This window comes from Alosa pseudoharengus, unplaced genomic scaffold (assembly GCF_046254945.1).
Source record: "Alosa pseudoharengus isolate Yale_2024_CS ecotype anadromous, Long Island Sound unplaced genomic scaffold, YU_APseudo_1.1 YU_APseudo_1.1_scf_1, whole genome shotgun sequence".
In the NCBI taxonomy this organism is placed as follows: Eukaryota; Metazoa; Chordata; class Actinopteri; order Clupeiformes; family Clupeidae; genus Alosa; species Alosa pseudoharengus.
In genome coordinates this window covers 3,939,887-3,958,433 of record NW_027468564.1, presented here as the reverse complement: position 1 = coordinate 3,958,433, position 18,547 = coordinate 3,939,887, and the positions used below count along the sequence as shown (strand labels likewise).

The 18,547-nt window shown below is 40.1% G+C and overlaps 1 protein-coding gene across 1 annotated transcript in view; it reads left to right on the top strand.

The window, feature by feature from the left end:
• The window catches only part of LOC143135273 (NACHT, LRR and PYD domains-containing protein 3-like), a 158,221-nt gene that overhangs the window by 31,780 nt on the left and 107,894 nt on the right, over nucleotides 1–18,547 (top strand). The gene's annotated exons all lie outside the window — the stretch shown is intronic.

Below are 18,547 nucleotides of genomic sequence, written 5' to 3'. Positions count from 1 at the left end.
AAACAGACGAAGTGACAGCAAAATAATAACTTTATATAGTTTGACTTACCCCTTGTCTGTTTTTGTGGCAAAGCATGTTTATAATCCAATGCTATCGTGTGTTTCTCTATGGCAAAGCATGTTCATAATCCGGTTTTGAGATCCTAGCAAATTCCTGCATGGCATCCAATTCAAGGCTCACATTGCATCCCAATTTGTTCAACAAAGAAACTCTTTTTTTGCCTTTACTTTGTTCATGGCAATGCAGTAAAAAGTTGTAAAGTTATGAGTGCATACACCATAGACAAACACAGGCTAACACGCAAACTCGGGTCAAGTCAGGTCAGATCAGTTCGTGTCACAGATATGGAGCACAGAAAGGTCATTTTTCATTACTAAATAAAACATGCCATTTATTTCTGTAAGGCGCACACCACATATGTCTGTAAACAGTGATGCCAGTAACGCGTTAGTCTATTTTTACCACTTTTTTCAGTAACGAGCAATCTAACGCACTACTATTTACAAACCAGTAATCAGATTAAAGTTACTTATCTAAGTTACTGTGCGTTACTATTTTTGTCATGTTCCTTAATAAAAAGATATATTCTTTGCTTTCTTCTTGTCTTGGGTATTAATGTCATGTAGAGGCTATGCTCACGTTTTCAGCATGAGGACAATTCACGACACAGCGACACAAACGTAAACAACAATGGAGGGAGAGAGAGAGATGCACATTTCATCAGTCATTACTTTGAGTTTGTGTCAGTTAAACATGACAACATTAAGGTACATTGTACATTCTGTGCTGGCGACAAAGTGCTGTCTAGCTAGACATCCCAAGTCTCCCGAAGTTTTGGGAGTCTCCCACATATTGATAGCGGCTTCCTGACGCCCGCAAATTACATAAAATCTCCCGGAACCTAGAGCGAACAAGAGCACGCAAGCCAGACCGGACTTCAAATTAAAGATTCTAGAATCTTTGCTTCAAATCGCGTGTGCAAAGCTTAATGCGCACACAACGGAGAGGGAGAGAGAGAGGAGGGGTGCGTTTGTGCCTGAAGCGCATCCAAGACAGAGAGCATCCTGGTCTGTTTTGCTAAATCAACCAATCCGTTTTCAGTGTAAGTGCTTATATCTCTTTTCTCCCAAACATAATTAATCAGTTCAGTGTATCTAGGAACAGAAGCGTCATGGCAGCGTCAGTGCCCCTCAAAAAGGAAGATTTAAGACCCATTTCACATCAGACTACACAAAAGTGTACCCAATTGTCTCAAAAGATTAAAACATAATGATAATCTTGCACACTGCACTGTTTGTAACAGCAACTTTAGCATTGCTCACGGCGGGTTAAATGATTGCAAAAGACTTGTTGAGGTGAGTTTAACAAGTGTAATTTCATTTGTATATTATTCAGGCCTATAGGCTACAAGATGGCTAGTTGCCAAGGCTACATGAAAAAAAATCTACATATTTTACTATAACAGTTTCTATCAATAGGCCTTCCTTATTTGGTGTCCTTAGACATTATTGAACAAACATCTGAATTTCAGTATCTAAGTAGGTTAGGTTGGGATGTCTGCTATACATTGCTATATTGAGTATTGACAAAACCGTTATCATTTTTATTGGGGGTGTTGTCGGCAGCTGCTGAAAGTAACTAATAAAGTAACTTGTAATCTAACTTAGTTACTTTTAAAATCAAGTTAACTAAGTTACTTTTTAAAGGAGTAATCAGTAATCAGATTACTTTTTCAAGGTAACTGTGGCAACACTGTCTGTAAATTGCTCAGCCCCAGAGAATCCCTCCACCATGGCAATGATATTGCCAGATTCAGGACAGTCTGCTCTAAACACATGTAAGGCATGTCGAGCTGCCAGCTTGCAGTGGTGAGATACATGTCAAAATATAATTCATTTAATTATAATATAATTAATTTAAATTAAATCAATGCAAGTATTAATACATGAATTGTGGCAAATTTGGGTAGCATAGACTCTGCTGAAAAAACAATATATAACATGTGTGTATGGCACTTACAATGACCAGAATAAATCCTTATAAATAAAGGTAGTGAAAATGCCCTAAAAACAGCTTAGGGTTTTAAGGGTTAAACAGGTCTGATCAAATACAGAATACTTTGTGCTATTCACTGTGTTATGGGTAGACATGAAATTGTCATCTCCAAATGCATACACTACCTCTAATTGCAGAAATGGAGCAGTACTTTGCTAGTTTTGTTTTGTTCTGCATACCGTTTATTAACATGGTTTCATTCAGATATCTCCAATGATCTGATTTCTTAACTGCCATTTAAAACACAAATAAATAATTGTCTTACCGTAATTGCAGTATTAGATCAAAAAAGACCTGAGTCCCTCAGCTTGAGTTCTGCTGAAAAAACTAGCTATGGCATATTCAGTGTTCTATTTGTTTATTATATATTTACACATGCAAAGTATAGGGGTAACATGCATAAACCATGTGGTATTTAGCCCCATGTAAATCAATTGGGGAATGGATATAGAGTGTATTTATTGGTTTATCATGTCAACTAGCAGAGGCACAATTTTAAAAGTTTAATGATTGGCCATAGTGTTTGTCAGTTATGATTATAGATTACTGTATCCGGACGAACGGTCTTAAATCCCTTGCTTTGCTTGCTCCAACGTTATGGGGTGTCATAGGAGAATATTTCAAGCTATTTTATTGGCAAAGGGAGGCTTAAGAAGGTATTACAAGCAGGGGTGCCAACAAATTTGCACCGCAGCAAAAGAGACCTTTGCAGTCGCCTCTGTCAGGAATGACAGAGAAGAAACAGAGGGCAAGACAGTCTTCAGATAGTTCTTCCTCAGAAGATCTGAATCGACATGACCCTCCTATATTTTCCTCCGGTGGTCCATTCCATAAATACCGAACAGTCCCTTAAATCTTGATTATTCTATTCTTGATGATTACAGCTCATGGAAATAAAAAATCATGTATCTCAAAATATTAGAATAAAGAATTTATAATACATGTCGACCTTAGAAGAGTTCTACCGTATTTTCCGGACTATAAGTCACACTTTTTTTCATAGTTTGGCAGGTCGTGTGACTTATAGTCAGGTGTGACTTATATGTGAAAATGTATACAATTGAACATGTTTTAAAGCGATGGTTCGGAGTAATTTCATCCTAGGGTCCTTTGCACAATGACCCCGAGCCAAACACCCTCCCAGAACCTGTTTTCCCTTGGTCAAACCCTGGTTGAGTAGCACTGTCAGAAACTAATGGGTTTCTGCAGTCGTAATGGTACCAACTTTTATCTCGTAAATTACCCCACTAATAATGCCCTGAATGGTACGAAACTTCTACAGTAGTACAACTATGACCTTTAGTCCAATAACGAGGCATTAGAAAGTTTGTAAGTGCACCAGGAGTTTTAAGGAGTTTATTTAAATAACACTTGCCTGATTATCTGCTACTATACCGCAGCGTCAACGTTTCTTCCATGATTTGGGAAAAGCCCATAAAAAGTCCTGGCAGGAAGCGATTACATCAACATTTTTTGGTATATCCAGTTTTTAATATTTTTTTTCCGAAGTGTTTACAACTTAGTGTTAACTAATAATTGTTGCAAACTGGACTACGAACAAAATATTAGTGCATTCCTGGATCTACATCCTTATGCATGCTTCCTGCCAAGACTTTTACGGGTATGGTAGAAATTTGACTGAAATTGCATTAAATCAGGTTGTTTTAACTAATATTATGCTGCAAGATGGGGTTTTGTCCACTACATTTAAGTTTTAAATTTGCAGCAAGGTCTACATTCAGGTCTTTAGGTTTCAAAATGTTTTTAAATTGTTCTACATGATTTCATGAGACTGTGCATTACCTTTTTTGTCAGATCATGGAGAGATTTCAGGTGTGCAATAACTTTAAAAGGAGTCTTCATATGTTAGGGTGGTGTGGGTGATTACTATTGAAATGTTAAAACCGAATTGTCCATTCATAGTGGAGGGTGGGTATAAATTGGGTACAAATTGTAACCCAAATTATTAATTGCACAAAAAGATTGTTTTTTTTTTGTTAAAAAATTAAGATTAAATTCCCCATGCAAACTTTGAAAAAATGAACAAACTGAACAAAAATGTTGGTAGTGTTGCATATTATTAAAGTATTGAAGAATCAGATGAAAATACAGTTGTTTAATATATAAAGACTTATAGGCCTACACAATATTGATAATTTAAAAGTAAAAATCACATAGGCCTATTATTTAGGAGGACTACCCTCGCAAAAAAGGGGTGAGGGTCTGTTTGTTTCAAATGAGTAGCCCTCCACATGATTTCGGGTCTTCAGGTAGCCCTCATTCCCAAAAAGGTTGGAGACCCTGATCTAGGCTATTTGAGTTTCTTAAAAGCTGAGCTGTGCTTAAATTGTTCAATGCATGATTTCATAACAGGCCAAATATAAACTAAATGTTAAATATTGCCTAGATATCTGTAAATATTAGATGATCAGATTAGAGATGCACCGATTGCAATTTTTTGGGCCAATTCTGATTTTTCATAGAGTTTGTCCTGCCGATACTGATTTAGCCGATTTCATTTCTTCTAACCATTTTACAGCAAACACAAATAGTTATTTTCTATCTTTTCTTTAATAGAACATGTTAATATAGAAATGTAATCAACTTATCAATAATGAAATGGCTGTTAATAAAATGGAACCGGTGAGCAGACAGATTCTTCTTCAAGTCTAACTTCAGCTGCAGTATCAAACTATAATGCTTCCCAGAGTGGGACATTGATTTCACAGACTACTAATATAAATGCACTGTTATGAAACACCCTTTTTTTTCTCACATCCAACATCCAACTAAAGATAAGATTGTTCTAATAAGAACAATTTTCATGATACATTTGAACATGCTACCAATGAACATATTTTCATATGCATTGATGCATTTATGGGAGGGCAAGGGAAATGTGGGAATAGGCAAACACAGGGGAGGAGAAGTGCTAATACTAATAGCGATTAGGTGCTCCACCATATATGAAAACAGCACACGTCTGTTTTGCCGTGAAAAACTTAAATCCAAATTCCGGTTAAATGCATGAATTAGGTTATAGAAATTTTCAGGGACTCAGTATTCTGTGCATTAGTTTTCTTCATTGTAGGCTACTATGTCATATGATCCCATGTATTAAACAGTAGGCCTACATCATATCCCTGCAAAGTTTATTTCAAAAATATTTCCCAACCAGCAGGCCTATGCTTCCTAATATGTTGCTGGAAAACAGAAATATGTGTGTTTAATTTACATTGGCACATTATATAGCCAACTATAAGCCAGAGGCTTATAATTTACCATTAGAAAAGTTTGTTGCTATCTGTTGATGCAAAGTAAAGTTAAAATATTGCACACTGTGGCCACTGACACGGGATGCTAATCGATGAATTACAATTTCAATTTGAAACACGCATAGCCTAGGCTACTTATTGTGTTCATTTGAGCCAGTTGTGGTTTATGTTACAGTTAAATTCACAAGTTTGCCACACTGTAATCAATCGTTCTGCACATTGTGGATGTGTTTAAGCACCACTATAAATTTTGCCATTTATTTGGCCATGTTGTGAAGTTGTGTGCTACGTTTTGAAGAAACAGGGATTATGGTGCTTATATGATGAGTGAGGACGAGTTTCGAAGTAATGACACGTTCATGAATAATTAAGTGTGCTTGCAAAGCAGCACACTTATTGTTCTTCTTAAGTTTTATTATTTTTCCCGTCTCCCTCATTTTTTGTCAGCTCTAGCGCCTAGGCCCTTTGAGACAGACACCGTTCCAACTTTAAAACGTCCGGTCAGTACCGGTGTAAGTTGGACGCGAAGATGACGTCAGGTGGGCGTGCCATTCGTCCGCCATATTGGATTGAACAGAAAGCGAAACTAAATTTTCACAGGTCCCAAATTTGATCCGAACGCCACGAAATTTGACGTACATTATCATTGGACCAAGCCTCACAAAAGTTACCGGAAGGATTTTTGATTTTCGAAAGCGTTTACCCGTCACAGCCAAACGAAATCGGCGGCGAAGCTCCGAAACAGGAAGTCGTCCATATCTCAGGAACACTGTCACATATCGATACCAAATTTTGTATATGAACTGGGGACTCCAGTGTGAGGGTGCATAAGCTAAAAAAAAAAAAGACATATTCCAAAAGTTTCCATCATTTGGCAAACCACCCACAGGTATTTGGTAACTCTCACCATTCACCTTTGCACCATTCACCTTCTATCACAATGCCTTCCAAGTATGCTCAATGTCTCTGGGCAGCCACAATGTCTCAGGGCAACCTTGCCCAATCATGAAATCCTTGCTCTGCCATGGGATAGTATGGACTTACGAACTGAAATAGCAAGGAGAACAGTAGCTATATATAGCTTACATAATACAGTTGTTTTCACATTGACGGTATTCAAATTAATTTTTTTATTATTGTTAAATATCATGATGGGAGAGTATTATTAAAAATGTTACAAGTATGCAAATTCATATGTTTACGGGAAATTAGGTTTTACTGGGTTGTTTTGTTGTAAAGACATGCAAGGCATTCTGGGCCGTAATGAACAGTGGTCGGCAGCACTCCATAGGCTACGAATTAATATGAATAGGTGTTTCTGTAAACCTAGGGACAATAAACAGCTATCTCTGTTACAAAAACGAGCTGGTAATCGCTCATTGAAGAGGGAACTATGATAAAAAGATTGTTTTTCTAAAAGCATGGAGTTGACGAAAGAATAAGCAAGCAATGTCACTTTAATGTTAAATAGCCTAATGCTAGGTTGGCAACGTTGTATTACATTTAACTGAATACGTGTGAGCTTCACAAGTAAGGAAGGTGCAAATATTATGTAATTTATCATGGGAAACCTCCCGGGGCCCGTCGCTACCCCCGCAATGCAATTGCTGGAAAATTCTATACAGGTCCTTTCTGACTACCGGCGTGCCTTTGACCAGGCCAAGGCTACAGCGCAGACGCTCACAAATTAATTGGGGGTTCAGAGTACATTTGAAAATGTTAGAGCACGGAGAGTGAAGCGAACTATCGGAAGATGAGCGCTTAACCGATGCAGAGAAATTCTTCAAAGTGCAGGTATTTAATGCAACTCTGGACATCATAATCAGTCAGCTCTCCCAACGATTTGCAAGTATGCGGGAAACTTGTCATGTGTTTGAGTCTTTACGTCCTATGACCCTTCAACTCGGAGGTGATAATGAACTGCTTGAAAAGGCAAGACGTTTGTCAGACCATTATAGCAGGGACATTGCACCGACATTCCCAACACAACTCCTCTCATTCAGGTCTTGCTTTAAAGCAGAGATTTCACAGAAGTCATCTATTTTTCAACTTGCCAAAATGCTGGTGGTAGATTATGACAGTGTAACATCCACATTCGGGTAAGTGTGTACTGCTCTCATGTTGTTTCTGACATTGCCTGTGACTGTGGCAACAGCTGAGCGATCTTTTTCCAAACTCAAACTTATTAAGGAGCAGCATGGGGCAGGAGAGGCTCAGTGGGTTAGCTATCCTGTCCATTGAAAATACGAGAGCAAGAGCATTAAATATTGGGAACATCGTTAACGATTCAACGAAAGGCTCGTAAGATGGCCTTCTTCTAATGGCCTAATTCACGCATATTGGGGATTGTATGCATATGAATGATTTTATTTGGTTTCTGCATGGTTAAATAAGTTAGGCTACATTAAGTTTTGTTTCTGTGCAGTGCGAGTTTTTAAGCAAGCAACGCTTGCAGTTTCAGCAGAGAGTTGAAGAAGCGCATTGAGCGCATTGAGTGTTCCCATAATTCCATGCGAGTTGATGTTAATGCAGTAATATTAGATTACCATGGCCTGCAGGCTGTTTTGTTTCTGTGCAGTGCGAGTTTTTAAGCAAGCAACGCTTGCAGTTTCAGCAGAGAGTTGAAGAAGCGCATTGAGCGCATTGAGTGTTCCCATAATTCCATGCGAGTTGATGTTAACGCAGTAATATTAGATTACCATGGCCTGCAGGCTGTTAATAAAATTATTTTTAATGTTTTCACATGTAATGCATCCTATGTAGTTGTGTGTTTTTATTTGAAATTGTAATATGTAATTACTAAACTACTTCGGTGCCTCAGGCCCTTTGTATAAACAATTGAAGTCACCCTTAATGTGTATTGCATGTATCAGAGCTAATTCATCCTGGGCCAAATTATGTCGATATGGGCCCGCACAGTGCTCTCGCACCTGGGCCCACCATTGGTTTGTTACACCACTGCGTAATGCCATGGTGATTTGATATGAGATGCTTGCACTCGTAACTTAGTCACATGTAAATTTTAGGACTGTTACTATTTGTTACTAACAGTAATTCACGAAGCACTTTAGCCCTAAAAGTAGTACCTACGTCTGTGACAGTTTAAGGGAACTTGCATTGTAGTCATAACTAAGGGATGCAATAACACCACCAACAACCAAAACTAGCCTACTCATTGTCAACATGTACATGAAATGTAAATTTTCTAATTAAAATGTTTTCTTTGCAAATGTAGGCATAGGCGTATGGTGACAGATTCATTTAATAATGCTGCTGTGTGAATCACGGTAAGCGTGAATGAAGTGGCCACTTCTTAATGGGACCCACTGTATGGAAGTGGGCTAAGTAAAATAGAGATGTTTTAAATAAGATAAGGTTAATCAGAATTCTACGATATGCCCGCTTGACAACGGCAGAGATAGAACTGGCCTTTGGCCATAGCAACCATCCATTTAGAATGACTGGCCTTCATAGCAACCAAAGATCTGAGCTGTGTTGCAATGTGAGGCAAAGTATAGAAAGGTGATGAAACATACAGAGACAGGTCAAGAAATATAGTGCAGTGTAGACAGTAGTATACAGTTGATTTACAGACGGTGGTTTAGATTAATATGAAGTATTCCTTTATTCTGAGATAGGCTACCTAGGCTCTCAATACAACCCCAGGCTCACAAAACAATCCCAAACAGACATAAGGTCTTTATAGAGCAAATCTATATAGATTATTTGTCAAATAAACCAGTAAAACATAATTTGTGGGATGGAATATATAACATTCACACTCATAGCTCATATTTTTTTAAAATAAATCAGTGAAAAAGTATCCTGACAAACAAGCAGCTTTTTAATGCCTTGGTTAGTGATGGGTAAATGAAGCCTCGAGCGCTACTCGACACATTTCCCTAATGTGCCGAGTAATGTGCCGAAGCTTCGAAACATGGAAGACAAGGAAAACACAGCGACATCTGGTGGTTTGCATAAATTATCGCAGCCACGAACTATTAAAAAGAATGCCTACAACGTTCAACACAATGGCAAAGCTTTGAAATGTTCTCATTCATTACATTAAAAGTGTTGCAAGAAATTAGCATTTGTGTTTGTCTCAATTCAATTAGGGTTGGGCGATGTCCCCTAAATTGGCATTTGACGATGTGTACAGTAAAACATCGTGATGGACGATGATATCGTGGGGGGGGGTAATTAATTACCATGTCTGTACAGAAATACATTTATAATGTTCTACATAAAAATAAAAAAAAAACATATTATATAGGCTATAAGGCCTGATGAAAGAGGACAGCTAAGAGAGACATACTGACCAGGCTACCAAAGTTGTGTGGAATATCTGCTCCAATCGTCGTGAAAGACGGATAGACAATCAATCTGAACACTTGCGTGTGCACCAACCAGTGTAATATTATACATTGCCAGCCTTCGTTGGGCCTAGCAAAAAAGCTACTTAAGACTACAATCGTGGTCACTCATTTAAACTCTTCAGTAGTACGCTATGCAGCATCCCACGTTATCAGGCTACCTTCTATGCTGACTATGAGGGCGGCCGGCGGGAAGTGAAAGGGCTGCGATCGCGCAGTCCAGACTATAGGAGGACGAAGTAAAAAAACTTTTACAAATAACGAATCCCGATTACCACTCCGCTGCTGTGTGGGACTTTTGCTAAATGCATGAAATACAAGCCTTACAGTGAAAGACGGATAGGCTACCTTCTGATCCTATAATTAACGGTTTAATTAAATGGTTTATTTTAACACAGAGGAGAAGGACGCATTTGGCGCTCACTGTAGCCTCGCAAAAATATTTGAGCGCTAGAATTAACAGCCTAACAATAATAATTCAATAGGACTATTTTCTGCTAAAACATTAGACTACATATTTTACGTCCAATGTAGACTATAGGCCTGCGAGACATGTAGGCTACAAAAAGACAGTTACACATTCACGTCACAGTCAGGAATTATTTGAATAAGACGGTAGACTAATACGTTTTTTATTTTACAAGACGGTAGACTAATACGTGATAACTGTTTGACTGACAGCCTTTAAAGTAGGCTCAATTTCATTTCCAGGGAAAGTTTTTTTAATATGTTGTAGCCTGTTACAGCAGGTTACAGCTGTTGACTGGCATGTGGGGGCGTGGCATCACGATGGTTGCTTTCCACCGTGATGTCTGTCAACCATCACGATGGACGATGATATCGTCTATCGGCACAACCCTAAATTCAATACAATAAAATACGATTAGGCAAAATAATGCCATCACTCGTTATCACGTTTTTCCGTGGAGGCGTGAAATCATGTGTTATCCCAGTCAATGATCCAATCGGTCTACCATCCACTTAACGCCTGCAGTATACACTACTTAGCTTCTGAACCAGGAAGAAGTATTATCAACCTCAACACGCTATGGACGAGAGTGAAAAGGAAACGACCAGGCACCTAATTAAACCAAACCCTATATGGCCCGACATTGACGTTTCATGAATCAAACTTTCAATAAAAGGAAAATATTATGTCAGCCATTATTGTTAAGCCTACATAGAAATGATTAGCCTGTATTGCTTTTAAATTACATGATTGAAGTTGAGACAAGATTGCAACACAGACACGTTTTAATGTCATTGTTCTAAATGGCAAAGCTTTAGGCTAGGCCTAGGCTATTTCTTCTTTATTTCTATGTGCATGATATTATGGATTATCGACATTTTCCGGAAAGAAAAGAACGTAAATTCCCAAACAGAGAAAGCATCCTATATAAAACAGGGCTACCCACAAATTTCGCCTGACTCTTGCAATACAACACAACTCATTCCGACACTAGAGCGGGTGCCCTGGTTCGCGCAATTCAAAGCCTTTGAGTCAGATTCCGAAGCAGTCACGTGGGTGTGTGTCCCAAACGAAGCTTCAGACGTCACACTCACAAACCGAGGCCTCGTTTGTCATCAGTCACATGATTTTTATGGAAACGACACAAGCCTCGAACCGGGGCTTCATCTGGCACGCCCCTTTCTGCTCGACACAAGCTCCGAAGCCTCGCTTCATTGGGCACATCACTAGCCTTGGTCATATTTCATAATTTCAATTCCTCTGTAGGTTACCTGATAGCCCAGTTTGAGAGGCGCAAGACGCGTGACATTATTTATTTTTTGCAGCCAATCACTGCTGTCATTTTATTTTATTGATTTGATCTCAGTCATAGAAGCAATGGAAGGCAAGCCAAAGGTAAAATCCAACGAATCGCATTCAACCCGCAAGCCAATAGTTGAATAGCCCTCTCCTAGAGCTTTTGAGATATTGCCACTGCTCCAACATTGAAAGGCACTGTTACAATGCCTGGATCAAGCCAGGTTCAGCATAGCGTATGCCACTGTCCGCTCACGTTGCTGACCGGACCAGGGCAAGCACACTTTCGCAGTTCCCGCCGGAAATGCAGTCTAGTTTAAAGATGATTCTGTTTGTGTTGGAGATTCAACATAACATGATGAGCCTTTCAGACAGGGTAAAGTAGCTGGATGGGCTACCAGCTGCATGAGAACATGCATGCCCCCCCCCCCGACTAGGTTTGGGTATCGTTTGGGTTTTATCCGATACCGGTGCCTAATCAATACTTTTAAAATGGTGCCGGTGCCAACACAATGGTAAGCTCTGCTTTCAAGTTTATCCAGTGTAGGCGGCTTGCCATAAGGTATGTTAAAACCGCTTGCCATGGAACTGCCAGGTCATGGACAACGGCATTTGCAAGTAACTTAATCTAACGTTGAGGGACTCTGCTTTCAAGTTCATTCAGTGTGTTCCCAAAATGCTTGAAGAAATTTGATGTCTTCCCCCATAACACGCAATAGTTTTAAACATGTAATATGTGCCGGTGTTGAAGTGTTTAGATTCCCAGTGCTAGTAGGCCTTTTAACAGCAACTAGCCTATGCGCTAACATGCTACCCCCTGTCAGAGCAGCTTAATTAGCAATAACGTACAGAGATGTTACGTAGCCTCTTTGACAGCTCAGGGATATCAATGCAGAGGTATGTACATATTTATGTTTTTGCAAGCTAAATTTTAGCGTGATCTTCATATCCATTGTGATGCCTCATGCACATGAAATTGTATCTGTATGGAATTGTATAAAGTGTTAGCTCTGGTTGTATTTCCTGGCAGCATACTAAATTTTCTCTCTCTATGGGCAAGCAAATAGTTTCCACATAAGCACCTGGTGAGTGAGGAGTGGACAGTGGTCAATCTAATTTCAACACCTATCCTACACTAAGAGGGTCTAAAGTGATTGCATTGGCGGTCATACAGTAGCAATATACAGTAAGCTTTTATTGGGTGAGAAGGTTCAATGATGGTCAAGTGTATGTAGTGCCCTACTCGTTTGTGTGTCACTCCGAACTCGTCAAATGTGGGGGCATGGTTAGAACCCTTGGCATCAAACTTCGATGCACAGATTACCCCCTTGGCCAAGCTTTAGCTGAATCAGTTGTTGCCTAGTTGTTGCCATGCTCACATTAAGACAATGGCACGTTGGCATCTGCGGCTTTAGTTTGTGAATATGTTTCGCCTGTTGCAAAATCGTGAAAGTAAATTTAAAACATTTGTAACGTTTGTATTCCAACTTTTGTCCTAAGATTCTACATACACGTTTCAACTTTTAATACAAAACATATAAGCATCAGCCTTTAGGCCTCTGTCTATTTTGATGCTCATATTATTACAAATAGGCCTAGTTGAAACGGTTCTATTTTCGTTCTGCTCCAACGGTAGGCTACCGTCGGCCCAAGACCCAAACAGCCTCCGGGCATATGCATTAGCCTAGAGTATAAGGCTGAATCTGTGAATGGGCCATAGCTGTAAGAAGTTGGTTTGTCCGTGTTCCAAAGGCGGCAAATTTACATTCTTATGAGTGGCAGCAAAGGCAGCCAATCAGCGTTAAGTGCTTGCATTTCGTAATGACATTGCCAGTTAAGCCCGAAAGGATGCCAAATAAGTGCAAAACCACGCATTTAAAATCCCCTACCCTAACATAGCTTTCTGAGAGAGGTTTTTAGGAAGCTTCTAAGGCATTACAGACCCAACCAAAAATGATGTTGTCTATATGTCACAGAACAAGGATAAATACCCCGTTCAGCCATTCTATGTTACCTTTAAGATTATACAGTGGGCATCGCTTTCAAATGACCACTTCATTCGCGCATTACGAGGCCGTGAAGCTGCGTGAAGCTTTAGTACCACTTTCAGCCACTGTGCGTCGCTCTGCCACTGTACATCGCTCTGCCTGCCGCCCCCCTTCTGAAAAAGCAGGAGACTTGCCGAGAGTAATCCCAGCCTACGAATTCAATAACAAAATAAATCATGCATAATTAAACATTACCTCGATTTAGGCTACTTGGGTATGTCTTAAGGCTTGACTACACGGTGGTAACGAAAATCGAAATCGAAATTTGCTGTCTACATTATTGTCAGTGTTGGGTTAACGCAACTACGCAAATCAAAACAGTGGTGTGATAATTGAGCCAGTAGAGAAATAACTGTTCAGAATTAATCTGTAGCCAGCTTCTGCGACGTTTTTAACAGGCTACGCTATAGAGGCTTAGACAACTATTAGCGTGTTTCCATCCAACTTCCTAATACGCATTTAATCTATTCGAATAAGAAATCCCGGTTGGAAACACGTGAAATGCCCATCAAAAATCCTAATGCGCATCTATATTTGATTCGCTAGAGGGGGGTGGATTAACTCTCGATGCGCATAAGGTATAATGCGAATAAAGTTGATGGAAACGGTTTATTCGCATCGTGTGACGTAACCTTCAGAGAATCTCAGCAATCTCTGGCGCTTCCCTATAACATTAGGCAACTTGATGTGTTCTCTTGCTTGTTTCCGTAGAATAAAACTGAATACACGCATCGGTGCACAGCTGTTTTGCTGACGCTAAAGTTTTCGCCAACAACTCGATTGGCACACATCGCAAGTTTATACAACTAGTGCAGTGCCCGTTCAAACATGCCATTCCTGTAGAAAACCTGTAGCCCGATACATGCCCGCAGGTATGCCTGCTTTAACAATAGGATGATAGGGAAAAACATCATTCCAGCTAAGCATTCAATAATGTATACTGAATATCATAATACATTAGCCTATAATTAATGTGCAGTAGCCTAAGAATAATTTAGGCATGACTGCATGTGATTTCTACAGATCGGAATGGAATAACAAATGTTTTGAGTTAAGGCTATAGGCTTAGCTTATTGCATAACTTTCCCGATAGTGAAGACAAGCCATTTTTTGATCGTTTGACATTTGCAACGATGTGACTCAAAAGCAGTGTTTGGTAGCATAAGTGACGTTTCTCTGTCTGCCACTTGTTGTCTAGCTGTGTGGCACGTCTTCTGAAAACGTTAAATTCGGGACCATTAGCCCATCGCTTGTTTCAATTTGGGACCATGCAGTCGGAAATGTAGTTTGTTTATTCAAAGTCTCACGTCCAATGTAGCCTGGGCTATTCAAAGCATCAGTTTATTGCACATACTTTTCATGTAATTTTGAATAGAACTACATACCCGTGTTTGTTGGCCTGTTGTTGCAAAATCCGCGTAATCATTTTATGCAAGTAAACATACAGGAAGTCTTTATTGTTGAGATCAGAGATGATAATCAAATATCTTGCATTTTAACCGTGATTTGGTGCTGCCAAATCTCCGCTTATCCTCTCTCTGGTCCTGCGCGCAGTTCTGTGTGAGAGGGTGGCTATGGTAGAGCGGAGAAAGCCAACGTGTGTTTCTTTTACCGATATATAACGATATATTTAGCTTTTCTTATCCAAACAATGTCAAACTATGCACTGCACTTACTCATGCCAGTAGCAAGACACTACTCATGCCAGTAGCAAGACACCTGCCAAGTTTGAAATCAAACGGACCAACGACACGCAGACAGACAGTCAGACAGACATTCCTGCAATTTATGGATAGATAGATGCGATGGCTTGTTTGTTGGGATAGGCATCCGACAACGAGTACTCGGGGCAACAGCCAGGTCTATCATTCGTCATAATTCTTCAAACCCTGACTTGTGAATCTAAAGGTCTCCACCCACTGTTGCTCAGTGAAGTAAAGCTATAATCGGCCTTTAAATTTAGGCCCGACAAGACCCGAGCCCCACAGAAATCAGCCCGAGACCTGACCGAGCTCGAGACTGACAGCTTTTTAAAAGCCCGAACCCGTTTACAGCCCGACATTATTCAAATGTCCGCACGCATGCAGCTCTTTTGCCTTTTGTCAAGAATGAGTAACATTTGACATCATTTATTCATGACTAACTAGCCTAGGCCACTTGGAAGTTGGAACAAAGAAATAAAATAGCCCAAGTCCTCTCAGCATTCTGAAGTTTGCGGGAACCCTCCCATACGCAGCCCCGACATTAAACTCTATTGCAGATATCAATGCGTCTTTGTTCATGGTTTGGCCTCACAGCAGAGGCTTAGACAACTATGACCCACGTTTTGGTTTCGTAATTTGCCCTACTTATTGACTGCAATCTAGTCAATTGACTCCTTGACAGGTTATTTTTATTTTTCTGTACAATAAACAAATACATCTGCTTTATGCCGCAGAATTACGCACTTGGCCAGCCTATAGAACAGGCATATTTTGGAGAGAATAGAGAATGTACGCATGCAAGAATCTGTAGGCTATTTGTGGCTGGTTACCAGCAAACAATGTTTAATGCATTAACTCAAGACGTCAAACCTTTTCTAAACAATACAAACAGAATGCAGCAGGCAGCAAATATAGAAGAGTAATTTCCAGTGGAAGAACAAAATGCTGAATGAAGCCCAAAGATATGAAGGCATATCTGACAAGTTGTTATTTTTTGAAGACGTACTGTAAATCGTTGGGCTATAGGCCTAGTTTGCAAGAAGGAAACATAAAGCGTGAGCATGCCACACTATCCACAGCTGTGGTAGCGGGGGTAGGAGGATTACTGTTAGCGCAGGATTTATATAAAATTATATAAAAACAGAAGGCCTGCCTCGAATGCAGGCTTGCCCAAAAAAAGGCCTGTGGTTTGCGCAGCCTACAGTAAGTAGGTCAGTGAGTTAGGAGTCCTCTAGACTTCTTTTAAGCTGTCTCAGAGGTGGAAAGTTGTGTTAGTTGGGGGCAGGGCCGAATTAACATATCATAGACCCTTGGCCTTGGGAACAAATGTCTGATGGCCCCCCCTGCCCCCCAGCCAACGTGAATCTGGCGGTCAGTTAATAGGCCTATCTGTGAGGCCAAGCCTCACCAAATAGCCCGTTTGTTTACAACTAACATTACATTTAATTAAACTGCTTATGCTATGCCGAAATAGTTTCAACATTTTGAATATCAGTGTCGGGTGAATTAGGAAATGCCTTATGGCTGAAAGCTGCTTGGGATCCCCCCCTGTCAAGCAATAACCATACAAAAAGTTAAAAACAGATGACATGATTCGCGTCACTGACATAATGCACAAATAATATAGCCTATATATTCCAATATATTCGAATACATGTGTTTATTTTAGAGGGGATATTCGAACGTCATTTTTGAGCAATTTTGACAGCCCTAGTCCACTGTAGGCTACGCCAATCGTCTATTAACACCTTCCACCTAACCCCGGTGAGTGGAGGTCGCTATAATGCGTGTGAAATAGCACCATTGAGTAGCCTATGCGAAATAGCCTTAAAATCGTTCCGGTGTTGTGTGCCTTCTGGTTTCTCCACCTACTGGTTTCCTTGTGCGTGCATGCGCTCCAGCAGTTGTCAGACATTCACAAACAAGTTGTTTTAGGCGATTTGAAGTCGCTTTTCATACGCCATGAGCGCTCGGCTACATTACAGCCACTCGGACAAAAGACATGTAAAAAAATATATGTTTTGAAAACTAGCATTAAACTGGATTCGATCCCGCAAAAGCAACACACGCGTGACTCTCTCCATCCTGATTCCCTACTCTTTGAGCCAACTAATATGTTACGCGAATCAATTAACTATTGTAGGCTACCATTAATTAATAACGTAGGCAACACCCAGGTAACATGTTGTCCAGGCTATCTGAAACAAGGGGTTGCCTCTCATCTACAACAACTGGTTACCTTGGGCTGCTACAGTCGTGCACAGTAGGCCTATGCTCTATGTGGTTGATCAACTAAAAATAAAAGATGTATTTGGTGATGACGTTATTGTAGGCCTAGTAGACCTAAATTCTGAGAAATTAAATGGTACGAGAAACGATCTACATAGCGCACAGTGTTGCGCGGTCTGCCCGAAATTAGCCTCAATACAGTAAAGCATCAATACAGTAAAGTCAACAGTAAAGAAGCTGAAGACGCGAGTTAAAATAATAGACACCCCTTCAGGAAAAGCGATATAGGCTATGGGAAATATTGGGAAAAGTTCTTAAAGAAGATGACAGTAGTACAAGTTATGGTCTATGTAGGCCTACTTCTTGCGAAGCCATTTAAAAGTATGACAGCCAAAACGGGCAGCCTGCAGGAATAAATCTACCGGTATGTATAGGTTCGCGCATGCATAAAAGTTACCTTAGTTCGTTGTGATTGTGACTTTAAACAGTGGATGTGCTTTAGTAAATGTGCTTTGTGCTTCATTCAGCATAAACCAGTTCTTACGCTAACGTTTTGACCAGCAATGTATCTCAGTCTTGCCTATACCTTGCCTCACCATTTCTGTTTTCGAAAGAAAGATGTATGTCCATGGCCTTCAAATCGTATCCTATAATCCTTGGTGTTTGCGTGCGTGCACTGCGCTCTTATTCTCATTCTCTCTCCTGCGCAAACATTATGTCCTGCATGCCTACTGCATAAAGTTTCGCAAATAAATTAGTTTGTTTTACAGAAATGGCCTACTGTCACACTGCATGCAGGCTATAACCAAAAGCACACATTTTGTAAATAAGCGGGTCGGATCGCGGGTCGGGTATAATTTTGTCCTAATTAATATTCGCGGTCCAAGTTGCGGTCGGGTTGATTAAAATATCGGGCGACCGCGGGCCGCTTGTGACCAAACCCGCGCAACACTGCACCAGACCGCGATGTCTTCAAGGGTTGAATGAAGGGAGTTTGCAAAAAATAGTGTATTTTTCAAGTCAATAAACATTCTTAATTTTCGAATGTATTTGTCAGGGAACATCTGACTTTTAAAAACCATAGGCCTGGTAGTCGCT